The sequence below is a fragment of the Triticum urartu genome, chromosome 7A (assembly GCF_056163025.1).
Source record: "Triticum urartu cultivar PI428250 chromosome 7A, HENAU_Tu73, whole genome shotgun sequence".
In the NCBI taxonomy this organism is placed as follows: Eukaryota; Viridiplantae; Streptophyta; class Magnoliopsida; order Poales; family Poaceae; genus Triticum; species Triticum urartu.
In genome coordinates, this window is record NC_141879.1 from 731942668 (window position 1) to 731962473 (window position 19806).

A 19806-nucleotide genomic window follows, 5' to 3' on the forward strand; every position below is an offset into this window, starting at 1 on the left:
TTGGATTCTTCAAATCATATCACTGATGGCGCTTCCAGCAGCGAGGCTTCCCCATGGCAAGGCATCTTTCTGGCTATTGTAGCTCTGGAGGATTATGCCATCAGTGGATAATCTACCAGGACCTAAGGCTTCTCCATCCGGCTACGGCTGCAGCCGCGTCCACATCGCCGTGGATGCTCCGCCATATCCGCCTGGACGAGCGCAGGCTCTTCATCACCAACCTCTTGTTTAGCCACAATGCCACGGTGGCCACCAGGCAGCTTGAAGCCACAAACGACATGCTTGAGCACACATCGCAATGTTGGGGGCCACACCCGACAGCGACACCATGCAATGCGTCATGGCGGCGTTCATGGAGGCGTTGGCGCGATGCTAGCTCCCGGCATGGGCTGGCCTGTTCAGGGCACTGCTCCTTGTTGGAAATATGCCCTAGAGGCAATAATAGATTAGTTATTATTATATTTCCTTGTTCATGATAATCGTTTATTATCCATGCTAGAATTGTATTGATAGGAAACTCAGATACATGTGTGGATACATAGACAACACCATGTCCCTAGTAAGCCTCTAGTTGACTAGCTCGTTGATCAATAGATGGTTATGGTTTCCTGACCATGGACATTGGATGTCATTGATAACGGGATCACATCATTAGGAGAATGATGTGATGGACAAGACCCAATCCTAAGCCTAGCACAAGATCGTGTAGTTCGTATGCTAAAGCTTTTCTAATGTCAAGTACCATTTCCTTAGACCATGAGATTGTGCAACTCCCGGATACCGTAGGCATACTTTGGGTGTGCCAAACGTCACAACGTTACTGGGTGGATATAAAGGTGCACTACGGATATCTCCGAAAGTGTCTGTTGGGTTGGCATGAATCGAGACTGGGATTTGTCACTCCGTATGACGGAGAGGTATCTCTGGGCCCACTCGGTAGGACATCATCATAATGTGCACAATGTGATAAAGGAGTTGATCACGGGATGATGTGTTACGGAAGGAGTAAAGAGACTTGCCGGTAACGAGATTGAACAAGGTATCGAGATACCGACGATCGAATCTCGGGCAAGTACTATACCGGTAGACAAAGGGAATTGAATACGGGATTGATTGAATCCTTGACATCGTGGTTCATCCGATGAGATCATCGTGGAACATGTGGGAGCCAATATGGGTATCCAGATCCCGCTATTGGTTATTGGCCGGAGAGGTGTCTCGGTCATGTCTGCATGGTTTTCGAACCCGTAGGGTCTACACACTTAAGGTTCGGTGACGCTAGAGTTGTTATGGGAAATAGTATGTGGTTACCGAAGGTAGTTCCGAGTCCCGGATGAGATCCCGGACGTCACGAGGAGTTTCGGAATGGTCCGGCGGTGAAGATCGATATATTGGACGAAGGGTATTGGAGTCCGGAAGTGTTCCGGAGGTACCAGGCTATGGCCAGCATGACCGAAAGGTGTTTCGGGAGCCCCGGCAAGTGTTGGAGGGCCTCGTGGGCCAAAGGGGAAGGGGCAAACCAGCCCACTAAGGGTTGGTGCGCCCCCCACACCCTTTCCCATGTTACTTGGAGAGGTTGGGGCGCCTCCACCTGGCTTGGGAGGCAAGCCTCCACCTGCTTGGCTTGGGGGGCAAGTCTCCCTAGGATTTTCCCTAGGGAGATCCAATCTGCCTAGCCGCCGCCCCCTAGGGGAAACCCTAGGGAGCCTCCCCCTCTCCCCTTGCCCCTATATATAGTGGAGGGGTGGGAGGGCAGCCGTGACCTCTTCCCTGGCGCAGCCCTCCCTCCTCCTACCTTCTCCTCCTCCTCCATGGTGCTTGGCGAAGCCCTGCCGGAGAACCACGAGCTCCACCACCACCACGCCGTCGTGCTGATGAAGCTCTTCCTCAACCTCTCCCTCTCTCCTTGCTGGATCAAGGCATGGGAGACGTCACCGGGCTGTACGTGTGTTGAACGCGGAGGTGCCGTCCGTTCAGCACTAGGATCTCCGGTGATTTGGATCACGACGAGTACGACTCCTTCAACCCCGTTCTCTTGAACGCTTCCGCTTAGCGATCTACAAGGGTATGTAGATGCACTCTCCTTCCCCTTGTTGCTGGTCTGTCCATAGATACATCTTGGCGACACGTAGGAAAATTTTGAATTTCTGCTACATTCACCAACAGTGGCATCATGAGCTAGGTCTATTGCGTAGATTCTATGGACGAGTAGAACACAAAGTAGTTGTGGGCGTTGATTTTGTTCAATATACTTACCGTTACTAGTCCAATCTTGATTCGGCGGCATTGTGGGATGAAGCGGCCCGGACCAACCTTACACGTACGCTTACGTGAGACCGGTTCCACCGACTAACATGCACTAGTTGCATAAGGTGGCTGGCGGGTGTCTGTCTCTCCCACTTTAGTCGGATCGGATTCGATGAAAAGGGTCCTTATGAAGGGTAAATAGCAATTGGCATATCACGTTGTGGTCTTTGCGTAGGTAAGAAACGTTCTTGCTAGAAATCCATAGCAACCACGTAAAACATGCAAACAACAATTAGAGGACGTCTAACTTGTTTTTGCAGGGTATGCTATGTGATGTGATATGGCCAAAGGATGTGATGAATGATATATGTGATGTATGAGATGATCATGTTCTTGTAATAGGAATCACGACTTGCATGTCGATGAGTATGACAACCGGCAGGAGCCATAGGAGTTGTCTTAATTTATTTATGACCTGGGTGTCAACATAAACGTCATGTAATTACTTTACTTTATTGCTAATCGTTAGCTGTAGTAGTAGAAGTAATAGTTGGCGAGACAACTTCATGAAGACACGATGATGGAGATCATGATGATGGAGATCATGGTGTCATGCCGATGACGATGATGATCATGGAGCCCCGAAGATGGAGATCAAAAGGAGCAATATGATATTGGCCATATCATGTCACTTTTTGATTGCATGTGATGTTTATCATGTTTATACATCTTATTTGCTTAGAACGATGGTAGTAAATAAGATGATCCCTCATTAAAATTTCAAGAAGGTGTTCCCCCCTAACTGTGCACCGTTGCGAAAGTTCGTCGTTTCGAAGCACCACGTGATGATCGGGTGTGATAGATTCTTACATTCGAATACAACGGGTGTTGACGAGCCTAGCATGTACAGACATGGCATCGGAACACATGCAAAACACTTAGGTTGACTTGACGAGCCTAGCATGTACAGACATGGCCTCGGAACACAAGAGACCGAAAGGTCGAGCATGAGTCGTATGGTAGATACGATCAACATGAAGATGTTCACCGAGGTTGACTAGTCCGTCTCACGTGATGATCGGACATGGCCTAGTTGACTCGGATCATGTAATCACTTAGATGACTAGAGGGATGTCTATCTGAGTGGGAGTTCATAAGATGAACTTAATTATCCTGAACATAGTCAAAAGGTCTTCGCAAATTATGTCATAGCTCGCGCTTCAGTTCTACTGTTTAGATATGTTCCTAGAGAAAATTTAGTTGAAAGTTGATAGTAGCAATTATGCGGACTAGGTCCGTAAACTGAGGATTGTCCTCATTGCTTCTTAGAAGGCTTATGTCCTTAATGCACCGCTCAGTGTGCTGAACCTCGAACGTCGTCTGTGGATGTTGCGAACATCTGACATACACATTTTGATAACTACGTGATAGTTCAGTTAAACGGTTTAGAGTTGAGGCACCGAAGACGTTTTGAAACATCGCGAAACATATGAGATGTTTCGAGGGCTGAAATTGGGATTTCAGGCTTGTGCCCACGTCAAGAGGTATAAGGCCTCCGACGATTTTCTTAACCTGCAAACTAAGGGAGAAAAGCTCAATTGCTGAGCTTGTGCTCAGATTGTCTGAGTACAACAATCGCTTGAATCGAGTGGGAGTTGATCTTCCAGATGAGATAGTGATGTTTCTCCGAAGTCATTACCACCAAGCTGCTAGAGCTTCGTGATGAACTATAATATATCAGGGACATATATGATGATCCTTGAGATATTCGCGATGTTTGACACCACAAAAGTAGAAATCAAGAAGGAGCATCAATTGTTGATGGTTGGTAAAACCACTAGTTTCAAGAAGGGCAAGGGTAAGAAGGGATACTTCATGAAACGGCAAATCAGCTGCTGCTCTAGTGAAGAAACCCAAGGTTGAACCCAAACCCGAGACTAAGTGCTTCTGTAATAAAGGGAACAGTCACTGAAGCAGAACCACCCTAGATACTTGGTAGATGAGAAGGCTGGCATGGTCGACAGAAGTATATTGGATATGCATTATAATGTGTACTTTACTAGTACTCCTAGTAGCACCAGGTTATTAGATACCGATTCGGTTGCTAAGTGTTAGTAACTCGAAACAAAAGGTTACGGAATAAACGGAGACTAGCTAAAAGGTGAGATGACGATATGTGTTGGAAGTATTTCCAAGGTTGATCAAATATCGTACGCTCCCTCTACCATCGAGATTGGTATTAAAACCTAAATAATTGTTATTTGGTGTTTGCGTTGAACATAGACATGATTGGATTATGTCTATCGCGATACGGTTATTCATTTAAGGAGAATAATGGTTACTCTGTTTATTTGAATAATACCTTCAATGGTCTTGCACCTAAAATGAATGGTTTATTGAATCTCGATCGTAGTGATACACATGTTCATGCCAAAAGATATAAGATAGGAATGATAGTACCACCTACTTGTGGCACTGCCACTTAAGTCATATCGGTATAAAACGCATGAAGAAGCTCCATGTTGATGGATCTTTGGGCTCACTCGTTTTTGAAAAGTTTGAGACATGCGAACCATGTCTATTGGTGTATATGCATGAAGAAACTCCATTCAAATGGACCATTTGGACTCACTTGATTTTGAATCACTTGAGACATGCAAATCATACCACATGGGCAAGATGACTGAAAGCCTCGGTTTCAGTAAAATGGAACTAGAAAGCAACTTGTTGGAAGTAATACATTTTGATGTGTGCAGTCCAATGAGTGCTAAGGCGTGTAGTGGATATCGTTATGTTCTTACTTCACAGATGATTTGAGTAGATGTTGAGTATATTTACTTGATGAGTCACGAGTCTGAATTATTGAAAGGTTCAAGTAATTTCAGGGTGAAGTTGAAAGATCGTCGTGACAAGAGGATAAAAGATCTATGATATGATCATAGAGATGAATATCTTAATTACGAGTTTGGCACAGAATTAAGACATTGTGGAAATTGTTTCACAACTAATACAGCCTGGAACACCATAGTGTGATGGTGTGTCCGAACATCATAACTGCACCCTATTGGATATGATGCATACCATGATGTCTCTTATCGAATTACCACGATAGTTTATGGGTTAGGCATTAGAGACAACCACATTCACTTTAAATAGGGCACCACGTGATTCCGATGAGATGACACCGTATGAACTATGGTTTAGAGAAACCTAAGCTGTCATTTGTTAAAAGGTTTGGGGCTACGACGCTTATGTGAAAAAGTTTCAGGCTGATAAGCTCGAACCCAAAGCGGATGAATGCATCTTCATAGAATACCTAAAACAGTTGGGTATACCTCCTGTCTCAGATCGGAAAGCAATAGGGATTGTTTCTAGAATAGGGTCCTTTCTCGAGAAAAAGTTTCTCTCGAAAGAATTGAGTGGGAGGATGGTGGAGACTTGATGAGGTTATTGAACCGTCACTTCAACTAGTGTATAGCAGGGCACAAAGAGTTGTTCCTATGGCACCTACACCAATTGAAGTGGAAGCTTATGATAGTGATCATGAGACTTCAGATCAAGTCACTCCCAAACCTCGTAGGACGACAAGGATGCATACTACTTCAGAATGGTACGTAATCCTGTCTTGGAAGTCATGTTGCTAGACAACAATGAACCTACGAGCTATGCAGAAGCGATGGTGGGCCCGGATTCCGATGAATGGCTCGAGGCCATAAAATCCGAGAGAGGATCCATGTATGAAAACAAAGTGTAGACTTTGGTAGAACGGCTCGATGGTCGTGAGGCTGTTGAGTACAGATGGATTTTAAAAGGAAGACGGACAATGATGGTAAGTATCACCATTAAGAAAGCTCGACTTGTCGTTAAGATGTTTTCCGACAAGTTCAAGGAGTTGACTACGATGAGACTTTCTCACTCGTAGCGATGCTAAGAGTCTGTTGGAATTATATTAGCTATTACTGCATTATTTATGAAATCTTGCAGATAGGATGTCAAAACATTGTTTCCTCGACGTTTTTTTGAGGAAAGGTTGTACAACCGGAAGGTTTTGTCAATCCTGAAAGATGCTAATAAGTATGCAAAGCTCTAGCAATCCTTCTAAGGACTGGAGTAAGCATCTCGGAGTTGGAATATACGCTTTGATGATGATCAAAGGTTTTGGGTTTATACAAAGTTTATGAGAAACTTGTATTTCCAAAGAAGTGAGTGGGAGCACTATAGAATTTCCGATGAGTATATGTTGTTAACATATTGTTGATCGGAAATGATGTAGAATTTCTGGAAAGCATGCAGAGTTATTTGAAAAGTGTTTTTCAATGGAAAACCTGGATTAAGCTACTTGAGTATTGAGCATTAAGATCTATAAGCATAGATCAAAACGCTCAATAGTACTTTCAAATGAGCACATACCTTGACATGATCTTGAAGGTGTTCAAGATGGATCAGTCAAAGAAGGAGTTCTTGCCTGAGTTGTAAGGTATGAAGTTAAAGCTCGACCACGGCAGAAGAAAGAGGAAGGACGAAGGTCATCCCCTGTGCTTTTGTCATAGGCTCTATACGGTATGCCATGCTGAGTATCGCACCTGATGTGTGCCTTGCCACATGTCTGGCAAGAGGGTACAAAGGTGATCTAGAAGTAGATCACAAGATAGCGGTCAAAATTATCCTTAGAGGAATAAGGATATGTTTCTCGGTTATGGAGGTGATAAAGAGTTCGATGTAAAGAGTTACGTCGATGCAAGCTTAACATCTATCCGGATAGCTCTGAGTAGAGATACCGGATACGTATAATGGAGCAACAATTTGGAATAACTCCAAGTAGAAAAGTTATTTGAAATGGCTCCAAATATAGCGTAGAGATTTGCGAAGTACATACGGATCTGAATGTTGCAGACCCGTTGACTAAAACCTCTCTCACAAGCAACATGATCAAACCCAGAACTCATTGAGTGTTAATCACATAGTGATGTGAACTAGATTATTGACTCTAGTAAACTCTTTGGATGTTCGTCACATGGCGATGTGACCTGTGAGTGTTAATCACATGGCGATGTGAACTAGATTATTGACTCTAGTGCAAGTGGGAGACTGTTGGAAATACGCCCTAGAGGCAATAATAAATTAGTTATTATTATATTTCCTTGTTCATGATAATCGTTTTTTATCCATGCTAGAATTGTATTGATAGGAAACTCAGATACATGTGTGGATACATAGACAACACCATGTCCCTAGTAAGCCTCTAGTTGACTAGCTCGTTGATCAATAGATGGTTATGGTTTCCTGACCATGGACATTGGATGTCAATGATAACGGGATCACATCATTAGGAGAATGATGTGATGGACAAGACCCAATCCTAAGCCTAGCACAAGATCGTGTAGTTCGTATGCTAAAGCTTTTCTAATGTCAAGTATCATTTCCTTAGACCATGAGATTGTGAAACTCCCGGATACCGTAGGCATACTTTGGGTGTGCCAAACGTCACAACGTTACTGGGTGGCTATAAAGGTGCACTACGGGTATCTCCGAAAGTGTCTGTTGGGTTGGCATGAATCGAGACTGGGATTTGTCACTCCGTGTGACGGAGAGGTATCTCTGGGCCCACTCGGTAGGACATCATCATAATGTGCACAATGTGATAAAGGAGTTGATCACGGGATGATGTGTTACGGAACGAGTAAAGAGACTTGCCGGTAACGAGATTGAACAAGGTATCGAGATACCGACGATCGAATCTCGGGCAAGTACTATACCGGTAGACAAAGGGAATTGAATACGGGATTGATTGAATCCTTGACATCGTGGTTCATCCGATGAGATCATCGTGGAACATGTGGGAGCCACTATGGGTATCCAGATCCCGCTATTGGTTATTGGCCGGAGAGGTGTCTCGGTCATGTCTGCATGGTTTTCGAACCCGTAGGGTCTGCACACTTAAGGTTCGGTGACGCTAGAGTTGTTATGGGAAATAGTATGTGGTTACTGAAGGTAGTTCCGAGTCCCGGATGAGATCCTGGACGTCACGAGGAGTTCCGGAATGGTCCGGCGGTGAAGATCGATATATTGGACGAAGGGTATTGGAGTCCGGAAGTGTTCCGGAGGTACCAGGCTATGGCCAGCATGACCGAAAGGTGTTTCGGGAGCCTCGGCAAGTGTTGGAGGGCCTCGTGGGCCAAAGGGGAAGGGGCAAACCAGCTCACTAAGGGTTGGTGCGCCCCCCACACCCTTTCCCACGTTACTTGGAGAGGTTGGGGCGCCTCCACCTGGCTTGGGAGGCAAGCCTCCACCTGCTTGGCTTGGGGGGCAAGTCTCCCTAGGATTTTCCCTAGGGAGATCCAATCTGCCTAGCCGCCGCCCCCTAGGGGAAACCCTAGGGCTCCTCCCCCTCTCCCCTTGCCCCTATATATACTGGAGGGGTGGGAGGGCAGCCGTGACCTCTTCCCTGGCGCAGCCCTCCCTCCTCCTACCTTCTCCTCCTCCTTCATGGTGCTTGGCGAAGCCCTGTCGGAGAACCACGAGCTCCACCACCACCACGCCGTCATGCTGATGGAGCTCTTCCTCAACCTCTCCCTCTCTCCTTGCTGGATCAAGGCATGGGAGACGTCACCGGGCTGTACGTGTGTTGAACGCAGAGGTGCCGTCCGTTTGGCACTAGGATCTCTGGTGATTTGGATCACGACGAGTACGACTCCTTCAACCCCGTTCTCTTGAACGCTTCCGCTTAGCGATCTACAAGGGTATGTAGATGCACTCTTCTTCCCCTCGTTGCTGGTCTCTCCATAGATAGATCTTGGCGACACGTAGGAAAATTTTGAATTTCTGCTACGTTCCCCAACACTCCTACCCCGTGCGGCGCCCACGCCACCATCGCACCCTATACCATGCAATCAAATTGGCAGATAGAGTGCAAAATAATGGAACAAAATTGACAGAAAGATGAACAGTGTGCAAGTAGCAACCTCAAAATACGAGGACTACTCGTTTTGAAGTTTCAGAAGAGTTGATCTCAGAAAAATTCAATTGAACGCAAGGCCGAGTAGCAATGTACTCGGATCAGCAGGCTGATTTTTAGATGGTGTAGCTGGCAAATCTTCAAATCTAGTCCCCAAGAAGGAAATCAAGAGCAGATCATGAAGTTAATATACAGAGCTTCCAGAAATCACACTTTCACCAACATCCAAAATGAAGCCTCCACCTGCCAAATGTCCCAAAGGCAGTATGTAAGGCAGCGGAATGGATGATCAAATCATAAAACACAATCTAGTATGCACGTCGGACTGGATCTCAGAGAGCCTCTGCTTCATCTTGTCTGCTTAGATCTCACCATGTAAGACGAAACTAACAACAACGAATAGAAATAGGCACGAGAAGAGAGGGTGGCGATCTTGGCGAAGGCCTCGCAGACGTAGAGTCGCAGTACTGGCGCTCGTAGCTCTGGGACACCTCCATGCTTATGATTGCTCCTCTTGATCGCCTTTCATGGCATGTATTAAAGATAAATGGTAGCTAACCAGACCTGGCCGCTGCCACCGCCGAGAGGAGGTTGAGTAGTCAGCCATTTGCGTAGGTGAAAGCTGCTATGTACGTCCTTGATCCATCGCCCGCCATCCAGGATCGACCCATGCGCATGAGACAATACTGGGCACGCATCGAAGCAGACTTCATGGCTATGTCCCGGATCCACCGCCCTCTGTCCTGCTTGACCCATCCACAGGAATCAACACCGGACGCACCGGCTCGTCGTCGATGCCAACGAGCTGTTTCATTGCGAGATCAAGGGGCACCGCGGAAGGGCCGCACTGGTGCCTGTGCTATGCGCTACTCGCTAGCGGCGTCAACTGGGAAGGGGCGGCTAGGGTTTGAACAGGTAGGAGGAGACACGACTTGTGTGGATTTTTCGTTGCTTGCGTGCGTGGGTATGACGGTTTTGCTGGTTCTTTCGCCGGATCGCATGGCGGTGGGATCATGTAATTAAGAAGAACGAATCACATTTGGGGTGGAACATACGCAGGGAAAACCAACAGCGCACGGGAGGGAGGCTCGACGAAGGGTTTGACGACGTAAGACGGGAAACAGAACGCTGCGTTTCTTTTAGGTATTACTCCCACCGTTCCTAAATATAGGGTGTATAGTTTTTGGCACGGAAATTAAAGAACGCATATGGAGGGAAAATTTCACAAGTTTTGGGCGAGATTTCACCTGACTAATTGACATGAGAAAATAGAGGAGGTTGCTTGATATAAGGAAATGTAATCAAATCCCTAAAAATAATATCCAAACGAGTGGTGCAACGCAATACACCTTATATTTTGGTTTTTTTCTCAAAAAACTATACACCTTGTATCAAGGAACGGAGGGAGTATTAATTAATAATAATAATAATAATAATAATTAGAGAATTAGATATTAGAGATAGAGATTAGAGATTATTTGTTTCCTGAAAATCTATTATTTGTTTCCTAAAGCAAATTGCATTAATGAGAGAGATCCGTTGATTTGGCTAAGGTAGGAAAGAATCTATTATTTGTTTGCTAAATAAATTGCATTAATGGGAGAGATCCTTTGATTTGGCTAAGGTAGGAAAGAATCTATTATTTGTTTCCTAAAGCAAATTGCATTAATGAGAGAGATTCGTTGATTTGGCTAAGGTAGGAAAGAATCTATTATTTGTTTGGTAAAGCAAATTGCAGAGATCCGTTGATTTGGCTAAGGAGGAAAAAAATCTATTATTTGTTTCCTAAAGCAAATTGCATTAATGAGAGAGATTCGTTGATTTGGCTAAGGTAGCAAAGTTAGATCCGTGATCTTTTGTCATTAGGAAAGTGTTGAAAATAAACTGTACCGGACTACCAACTCCTCCAACAGGTTTTTTTTTCGCTGGTTAATTTTCGTAGGTTTTTTCGCTGGATTGTCTTGGGTGCGATCGGAGGTCAGGCCCTGGAATGCGTGAGGGCGGGTGGGGATTCGGTACGCGGTTTTTTTGGTTCGTGACGGCTCAGTGTGAGATGGGACGAGGTACCAAAGAAAACCATGAGAGATGGGACAAAAAAAATCTGGAAGCGAGACTACCAACTGCTCCATTAGGAGTAGAGATTCCTTTTCTTTCCGAGGCAAGTTCTTTTAATTCCACTTTTAATTCCTTTCCTTCCAAAGGCAAGGCGAACTTTATTCCTTCTTTTGATTCTTTTCCTTCTCCTGAGAGGCAAAAGGCTGAATTTACTCCTTTTATTTTCTTTCCTTCCCGAGGCAAGGCCGGATTTCCTTCTTGTATTCCTTCCTAGGGGCTTTTGCTATGATTGTTGAGGTGTCTTATTAATTTTGGATCACAAAACATACTTCCTCCGTCTAGGTGAGTAAGTCACCTTACAAAATCCAAATTTTCCCAAAACCATAAGGCGTGTAACATTGAATTCTTCTCGATCCCCTCCTAGGCTCATTCACGAGCGCTCTCTTTCCTGCTCGTTTCCCTCCCCTGTCTCGTTCTCCTCCCTGTGGAAACCACTGCATGCATTACGGCTATGCGTTGATTAGGGAAGAGATTGCAGACGGTTTTGCATGCATGCATTGATTAGGGAGTACGTGGGCCTGCATGGAGAGCTGAAAAGGAATGGGATTAAATGCTGATTTTGCTTCCCATTGTCCCCGTGCTGTGATTGGAAGTTTAGCTCGTCCCGGTGCTCCTCATCGCCCAATCTAAATTTACCTAGGTCGCGCTGCTACTCCCAAGGTGACTTACTCACCTAAACGGAGGGAGTATATAAATTGGTGGAATGATATGCAAGGAGGTGAGTTGGGACTATCTAATAGAAGAACAAATATTTTCCACTCAAAAAAAAGAACAACAAATCTTTTATTTTACATAAAATCATGTTGTAGTTTGGTGGATCGTAGCTTTTGAAACACCCGTAGGCTCTGCCCCAGTTTTCGTGGATTTACTTGGGCCATAGAGCAGCGGGCTCAGGCCCAAGCGGGTAGAACATTTGATATAAAGTATGTATCTTGCAATTTTACGTCAACAAGTGCTAGTAGAGCTGGTTGTGCATAGCGATTGTTTAGGCTATGGCCTGGGTTAGAATCTTGACTCCCACTTTTTTTTTTGATGACGTGTGTAAATTGGATAGGCGGGATGACGGACGATTTGGACGTACAAAACGTACGAAAAAATACCTGATGACAAAAAAGGTGGATAAACAGTTCTTCCTTTAATATTAGGTAGAGATAGAGAGTAGAGATGCAGGTCGTTTTTTAATGCGACCTAGGCAACCAAACAGTTAAAACATATTTCGGGCAGACCTGGCTCCGCCTAAGGCCCAGTTCTTTTGCTAGAATCTGAGGATTCTCCCAGAATCCGACCCTTACCCAACTTTTCCCAGAATCTTTGAGCCCCATTTATTTTACAATCTCATCTAATTAGACCCTAACTGGATAGCATTATAAAACAAATGGAGCTCAAAAATTCTTATATGTTGGCAAAAGAACTGAGCCTAATACAGGCTACCAAACTCATCCTTATATGTTGTAAGCGTCAACTCGACGTGGTATTACTCCATGACCTCGGCCAGGCATGAGCAATTAGTTTGCTGAGTATAGCTGTGGGCGGCGTAAGCACGCGTGCGATTCTGAGGGCAAGGTGGCGTGGTGCCCGTGCACGTACTGCAGTAGCCGTGCATAGGAGTGCTGGAAAGTGCTGAGTCATGTAGCTGTGCCGGCATGCGGCGTTCGTCTGGTCGGGCACGATGCCTCTCAGCCCGCTCCTGTTGGCCGCGCGGCACATGCCGGACACGGTCATCAACAGCTACGACTGGTGCGGCACGACCTACGACCGGACAAGCAGGCTGCTCTTGCGCCGCTGGAGAGTCGGTGACCATGGCGCAGTAAAAACCGCAGGAGGAGCTCGAGAAGGAGCATGGCGGGGAAAGACAGAGGAGGAGCACGACGTCAACGACCACGACAAGGGGAGGGCTGAATCTGTCATAGGAGAGAGAGACAGGGTGAATGAGAAAGATGAATATGTCACAGGAGAGTAAGACAAAGTGCCTGTATACTCAGTGAAAGCATTGTGGGATCCCGTCCAGGATTATGTTACTTCAGGTGCGCTAAAGGAGCACTTAGCAGAAATGAACCGGAATTAGACTGAGATTTGAGAGTACATGGTTTCAATTTCAGGGGTTTCGAGGTCAGGGTTTGGTTCAGATTGAGAGCACGAATTTAGGGCTTATTTCAGACTTTTATCTCCCGCTGCAGGTTCAGGTGCGGTGAGTCTGGCCACAGATTGTGCTGTTACCGGGGCTGACAGTGTGGGCAGGTTTGGATGCGGTTATAGCGTGTCTGTTTGCATGGGCGTGGAGCTTTCTGCTGCACGTGAGTCACTGGACATCAACATACACGCAGTCTCCTGCGTGTCCAAGGACCCAAACGTGTGGCACTGCATGCCGAGACACGCGCCGTCGCGTTGGTCCAGTGCCTTCCTACAAGTAGCATTATCCTCTACTGCAATGTTCCGAGTGTATTGTCCAGCTACGGTATACATGTTCGATGCGTGCGGACGCCGGACGGTAGGTCTTCTTCTTTCTTCTTGAGCTGCATGATTGCTTCGTCTTTGTGTGTGCTTGTGCGTGCCTTGCTTCGAGCATACCGTGAAAAACAGCACTTCGACGTATGGTTTTTCAGGCAGCTCCACACGCACCCAGAGGAGATGCGGATCGATCATCTTGAGGATGCGGCAGGCTTCCGTACAGTGTATCTTCTCGTTAGAAGATCTGGACTGACAGCGACTTCGTGACTTGACGGTAAAAAAAATCCATCTCAGTACAATATTCATGTGTTATTACCTATGTGCGTGAACATCAACTTTTCTTTATGGACTGGCTCAGAAACATGTGTGTCTATGACTCTGTGTGCGCCTAGTGTCACATCGTTATCTACTTGTAATGTATTAGAGTTGGTTATGCATGCGTGCATCATGCTTAAATATCTTTAATCTTCAATTGCGAGAATTTCCAAAGCCTTAAAATTTCTTTAAAACGGACCCCCAAAAAATTGGAGCTTTAAGAGGATTTATTTTGGGCCTTGGATTAAATCAATTATCTATTTGGTTTGAATTTATATTCTCTACAAAATAAATCAAAATCTGGAAATTCTGAAATATGGTGTGTAACTTTGGACACGTCCATATTAACTACTGCATATATCAGAATTTCTAGACTTGTCCATATGGAGTATACATATTATTTTAGAAGGTTAAAAGATGATTTGAGGTTCAAATCACATCAAACTGATTGAAACAAATTAGAAAATAAAAACAAAAGGAGAAAGGCTAAGAGAGAGAAGACTGCCCAGCAGGCCTAGCACTATGCGGCCCAGCTGCCAGTCGTCTTCATAAAAAGAGCAAATGTCATGTTCAATTTTGCATTTGAGAACAACTACTAAGTTTTCACTAAGTTTGGATGAAGTTCTAAATTTGCCCCAGTTTTTAGATGCATGAATGCAATGAGACAATCGGAAAAAAAAATCACTCGCTCTCTAGATAAGGGCGCGCACGGACCAGTTGTCACAACCCTAGTTTAGCATTGCACTTGGGTTAGCCTTGCATGTCATCTTGTTTAAATATGAAATGGGGATCCAACAAACCCTAGCACCACTTTGAAATACTAGGATCAACTACATATTTTTAATGAACCCAAAATGCCTTTTAGAAAAGTTTATCATTTCTGAAAAGGGTGAAAAGCTCTGCCAAAAATGGTGCACATTTTTCTAGGGCATTTCAGGATTTTTGAATTAAATCATAAAGTATTTGAATTAGGGAATTTAATTACTATAAATATTTTAAATGCTCTAATAATTCTGAAACTAGTTGAGGGCTTTTGGAATAATCCAAATAGTGCCCACAAATATTTTTGGGAGTTTTGAAAATGATTTAGTATTTTTACTAAATCAAAAATGGAAAAAGAAAATTAGAAAACATAAAGAAATAAAGGAGAGAGAGATAGAGAGGAAGTTTGTTGGGCCACTTACCTGAGCCGGCCCGGCACAGCTCGCCATGCCAGTCGTTGTCTCCATCGCGCCAGAAGGACGCGGGCGCGTGCCCAACGCGCGCGCATGCTCGGCGCACCACGCCACCAACCTGCCTGCGCCCCCAGTCCAGCACGACGACGCGAAGGATATCCCCGTGGTTATCCTGATCAAGCCGACTGCCCATTTGCCCCTTGCTCTCTCCTGAGTCTAACTGCCAGTAGGATTACCAAGCAAAACTGGTTGATATTGACTCTAGAAATGCAGTAGTTATATATAAAGGAATTGAATAGGGAAGGAGTGGTGAGGCTCTTTTTACTTCTCTTCTCGTGGCATTCTATTTTGAGTCACCTTCTTCCTTTCTACCGGCATTAAAAACTAGGCTTCTCATCTTTCTATTAAAATCACGTGTTACTAATCTATAGACTTATAGAAATGGTTGGTTCGGGTCTCGGTTCAGTTTCAAGTACTTTTGGTGTGTTAAACAGTTGGTCTTGAAATCTTAATATTATAATATTGAGTAGTTATGCTACCATTTTTGTAGGATGTTTCAAGTTCTTTTTTGAACATTTTCAGCCGTCATGCTGCCCGATTTGTTCTAGAAATTCTAATGCCTTTGCATTATTCCCTGCTTGAGATGGCTTCTCGCTCTCTTCATCAGGTTGTCCACTTGACCAGGTGCATTAATGTATCAGGTCATACGGCTATGCTGGTTCGTGTTATGCTTGAGACCAGTTATTGCTGGTACCCTAAGTACACAGTGGAGGAGCAATGTTGGGACTTTAACCAGAGTCAGTATCTTTGTACTGTCGGGATTTATCTTTCATACCCTGGAGTCACAGAGCCTATTCATTGGTCTTATGGACTGGGGGTTACTATTGATATGGCTATTCAGGATGCAGCCTACTCTACGATGACCATACTTCGAGCTAACCATGCACTGCTCCAGAAAACTGAGTTTAGCTATGTTCCAGCCTCACTTTCAGGCGAAGAAGATTTTAACAGTGGTGTCTATACAGATTCCGCTCATGAGGAGCGAAGGTCCAGACCACTGCACCGTTCTTGGAGGATAGGGATCGTGAGGTCCGTGCCCTTCGTATGGAGCTCTATGCTACACGGGCACGTCATTGGGCAACTTTGACACAGCTTGCACCCACAGTCCAGACGGGTTACTGCGATATGGATCTACTGTACCCAATGCGGACTCATCTGCCAGCCCATGTAGATTGGCCTGATGTTGGAGGCAACCCACCTCTATGTGGACCTCTTCTATCAGCTATGGGACCTAGGCCACATCCATGTCCTTACGGACCCCAGGTCTCCCGGGCTACTGTGTTTTCGCTTTCTCACGTTCAGCTTCTAGGCCACGGTGATTATCTCTACGGGGATTACTACGGAGGTTTCTGAGATCGTCTGTGGTTGTAGTGGTATTATAGCAAAGGTGTCTACCGAATTCCGGAGGCGTAGATAAATAATGTATAGGAGTATCGGACGCCTCTAATGAGTTGTTTCATCTTTCGCCGCAGTTTGTACTCTAGTTTGGGCTTGTACTAAACTATGTTATCGTGTGTACGACCGTTGGTATATATGTATGGCAGTTTGCTTGTTATTTGTTGGAAATATACCCTAGAGGCAATAATAAAAGGATTATTATTATATTTCCTTGTTCATGATAATTGTCTTTTATTCATGCTATAATCGTGTTATCCGGAAATCGTAATACATGTGTGAATACATAGACACCAACATGTCCCCAGTAAGCCTCTAGTTGACTAGCTCGTTGATCAACAGATAGTCATGGTTTCCTGACTATGGACATTGGATGTCATTGATAACGAGATCACATCATTAGGAGAATGATGTGATGGACAAGACCCAATCCTAAACATAGCACAAGAACGTATAGTTCGTTTGCTAGAGTTTTTCCAATGTCAAGTATCTTTTCCTTAGACCATGAGATCGTGTAACTCCCGGATACCGTAGGAGTGATTTGGGTGTACCAAACGTCACAACGTAACTGGGTGACTATAAAGGTATACTACGGGTATCTCCGAAAGTGTCTGTTGGGTTGACACGGATCAAGAGTAGGATTTGTCACTCCGTATAACGGAGAGGTATCTCTGGGCCCACTCGGTAATGCATCATCACAATGAGCTCAAAGTGACCAAGTGTCTGGTCACGGGATCATGCATTACGGTACGAGTAAAGTGACTTGCCGGTAACGAGATTGAACGAGGTATTGGGATACCGACGATCGAGTCTCGGGCAAGTAACGTACCGATTGACAAAGGGAATTGTATACGGGGTTGCTTGAATCCTCGACATCGTGGTTCATCCGATAAGATCATCGAGGAGCATGTGGGAGCCAACATGGGTATCCAGATCCCGCTGTTGGTTATTGACCGGAGAGCCATCCCGGTCATGTCTACATGTCTCGTGAACCCGTAGGGTCTACACACTTAAGGTTCGGTGACGCTAGGGTTGTAGAGATATGAATATGCAGTAATCCGAAAGTTGTTCGGAGTCCCGGATGAGATCCCGGACATCACGAGGAGTTCCGGAATGGTCCGGAGGTGAAGAATTATATATATGAAGTGCAGTTTCGGGAGAGTTTCGGGGGTCACCGGTATTGTACCGGGACCACCAGATGGGTGCCGGGGGTCCACCGGGTGGGACCACCCGTCCCAGAGGGCCCCATGGGCTAAAGTGGGGAGGGGAACCAGCCCATAGTGGGCTGGTGTGCCCCCCTTGGCCCACCCCCTGCGCCTAGGGTTGGAAACCCTAGGGTGGGGGGGCGCCTCACTTGCCTTGGGGGCCACTCCACCCTTGGCCGCCGCCCCCCTACGAGATCCCATCTCCTAGGGCCGGCGCCCCCCTTGGGGAGCCTATATAAAGGGGGGGAGGGAGGGGCGGCCGCACCCTTGACTCTTGGCGCCTCCCTCTCCCCTGCTACACCTCTCCCTCTCGCAGAAGAACGGCGAAGCCCTGCTGCGGTGACTACTGCATCCACCACCACACCGTCGTGCTGCTGGATCTTCATCAACCTCTCCTCCCCCCTTGCTGGATCAAGAAGGAGGAGACATCACTCTGACTGTACGTGTGTTGAACACGGAGGTGCCGTCCGTTCGGCGCTAGGATCTCCGGTGATTTGGATCACGTCGAGTACGACTTCCTCATCCCCGTTCTTTGAACGCTTCCGCGCGTGATCTACAAAGGTATGTAGATGCAATCCGATCACTCGTTGCTAGATGAACTCATAGATGGATCTTGGTGAAACCGTAGGAAATTTTTTGTTTTCTGCAACGTTACCCAATAGTGGCATCATGAGCTAGGTCTATGCGTAGTTCTCTTTGCACGAGTAGAACACAATTTGTTATGGGCGTAGATGTTGTCAACTTTCTTGCCGCTACTAGTATTATTTTGCTTCAGCAGTATTGTGGGATGAAGCGGCCCGGACCAACCTTACACGTATGCTTACGTGAGACCGGTTCCACCAACTCACATGCACTAGTTGCATAAGGTGGCTGGCGGGTGTCTGTCTCTCCCACTTTAGTTGGAGCAGATTTGATGAAAAGGGTCCTTATGAAGGGTAAATAGAAGTTGACAAATCACGTTGTGGCTTTCACGTAGGTAAGAAAACGTTCTTGCTAGAACCCTATTGCAGCCACGTAAAACTTGCAACAACAATTAGAGGACGTCTAACTTATTTTTGCAGCAAGTGTTTTGTGATGTGATATGGCCAAAGTTGTGATGAATGATGAATGATATATATGTGATGTATGAGATGTTCATGCTATTGTAATCGGAATCACGACTTTCATGTCGATGAGTATGATAACCGGCAGGAGCCATGGGAGTTGTCTTTATTTTTTGTATGACCTGTGTGTCATTGAGAAACGCCATGTAAATTACTTTACTTTATTGCTAAACGTGTTAGCCATAGTAGTAGAAGTAATAGTTGGCGAGCAACTTCATGGAGACACGATGATGGAGATCATGATGATGGAGATCATGGTGTCATGCCGGTGACAAGATGATCATGGAGCCCCAAGATGGAGATCAAAGGAGCTATGTGATATTGGCCATATCATGTCACTATTATTATTTGATTGCATGTGATGTTTATCATGTTTTTGCATCTTGTTTACTTAGAACGACGGTAGTAAATAAGATGATCCCTCATAATAATTTCAAGAAAGTGAAGGAAATATGCCCTAGAGGCAATAATAAAGTTATTATTTATTTCCTTATAATCATGATAAATGTTTATTATTCATGCTAGAATTGTATTAACCAGAAACATAATACATGTGTGAATACATAGACAAACAAGGTGTCACTAGTATGCCTCTACTTGACTAGCTCGTTAATCAAAGATGGTTATGTTTCCTGACCATGAACAATGAGTTGTTATTTGATTAACGAGGTCACATCATTAGTTGAATGATCTGATTGACATGACCCATTCCATTAGCTTAGCACCCGATCGTTTAGTATGTTGCTATTGCTTTCTTCATGACTTATACATGTTCCTATGACTATGAG

The 19806-nt window shown here is 45.2% G+C and overlaps 1 long non-coding RNA gene across 1 annotated transcript; it reads left to right on the forward strand.

Moving 5' to 3' along the window:
* The first annotated feature begins 13747 nt into the window (after positions 1 to 13747).
* On the forward strand, positions 13748 to 16931 carry LOC147962398 (uncharacterized). The gene is made up of 3 exons (XR_015612190.1): positions 13748 to 13805; positions 13921 to 14039; positions 15923 to 16931. It is a non-coding gene; the product is annotated as an uncharacterized LOC147962398 (long non-coding RNA).
* Positions 16932 to 19806: the final 2875 nt, after the last annotated feature.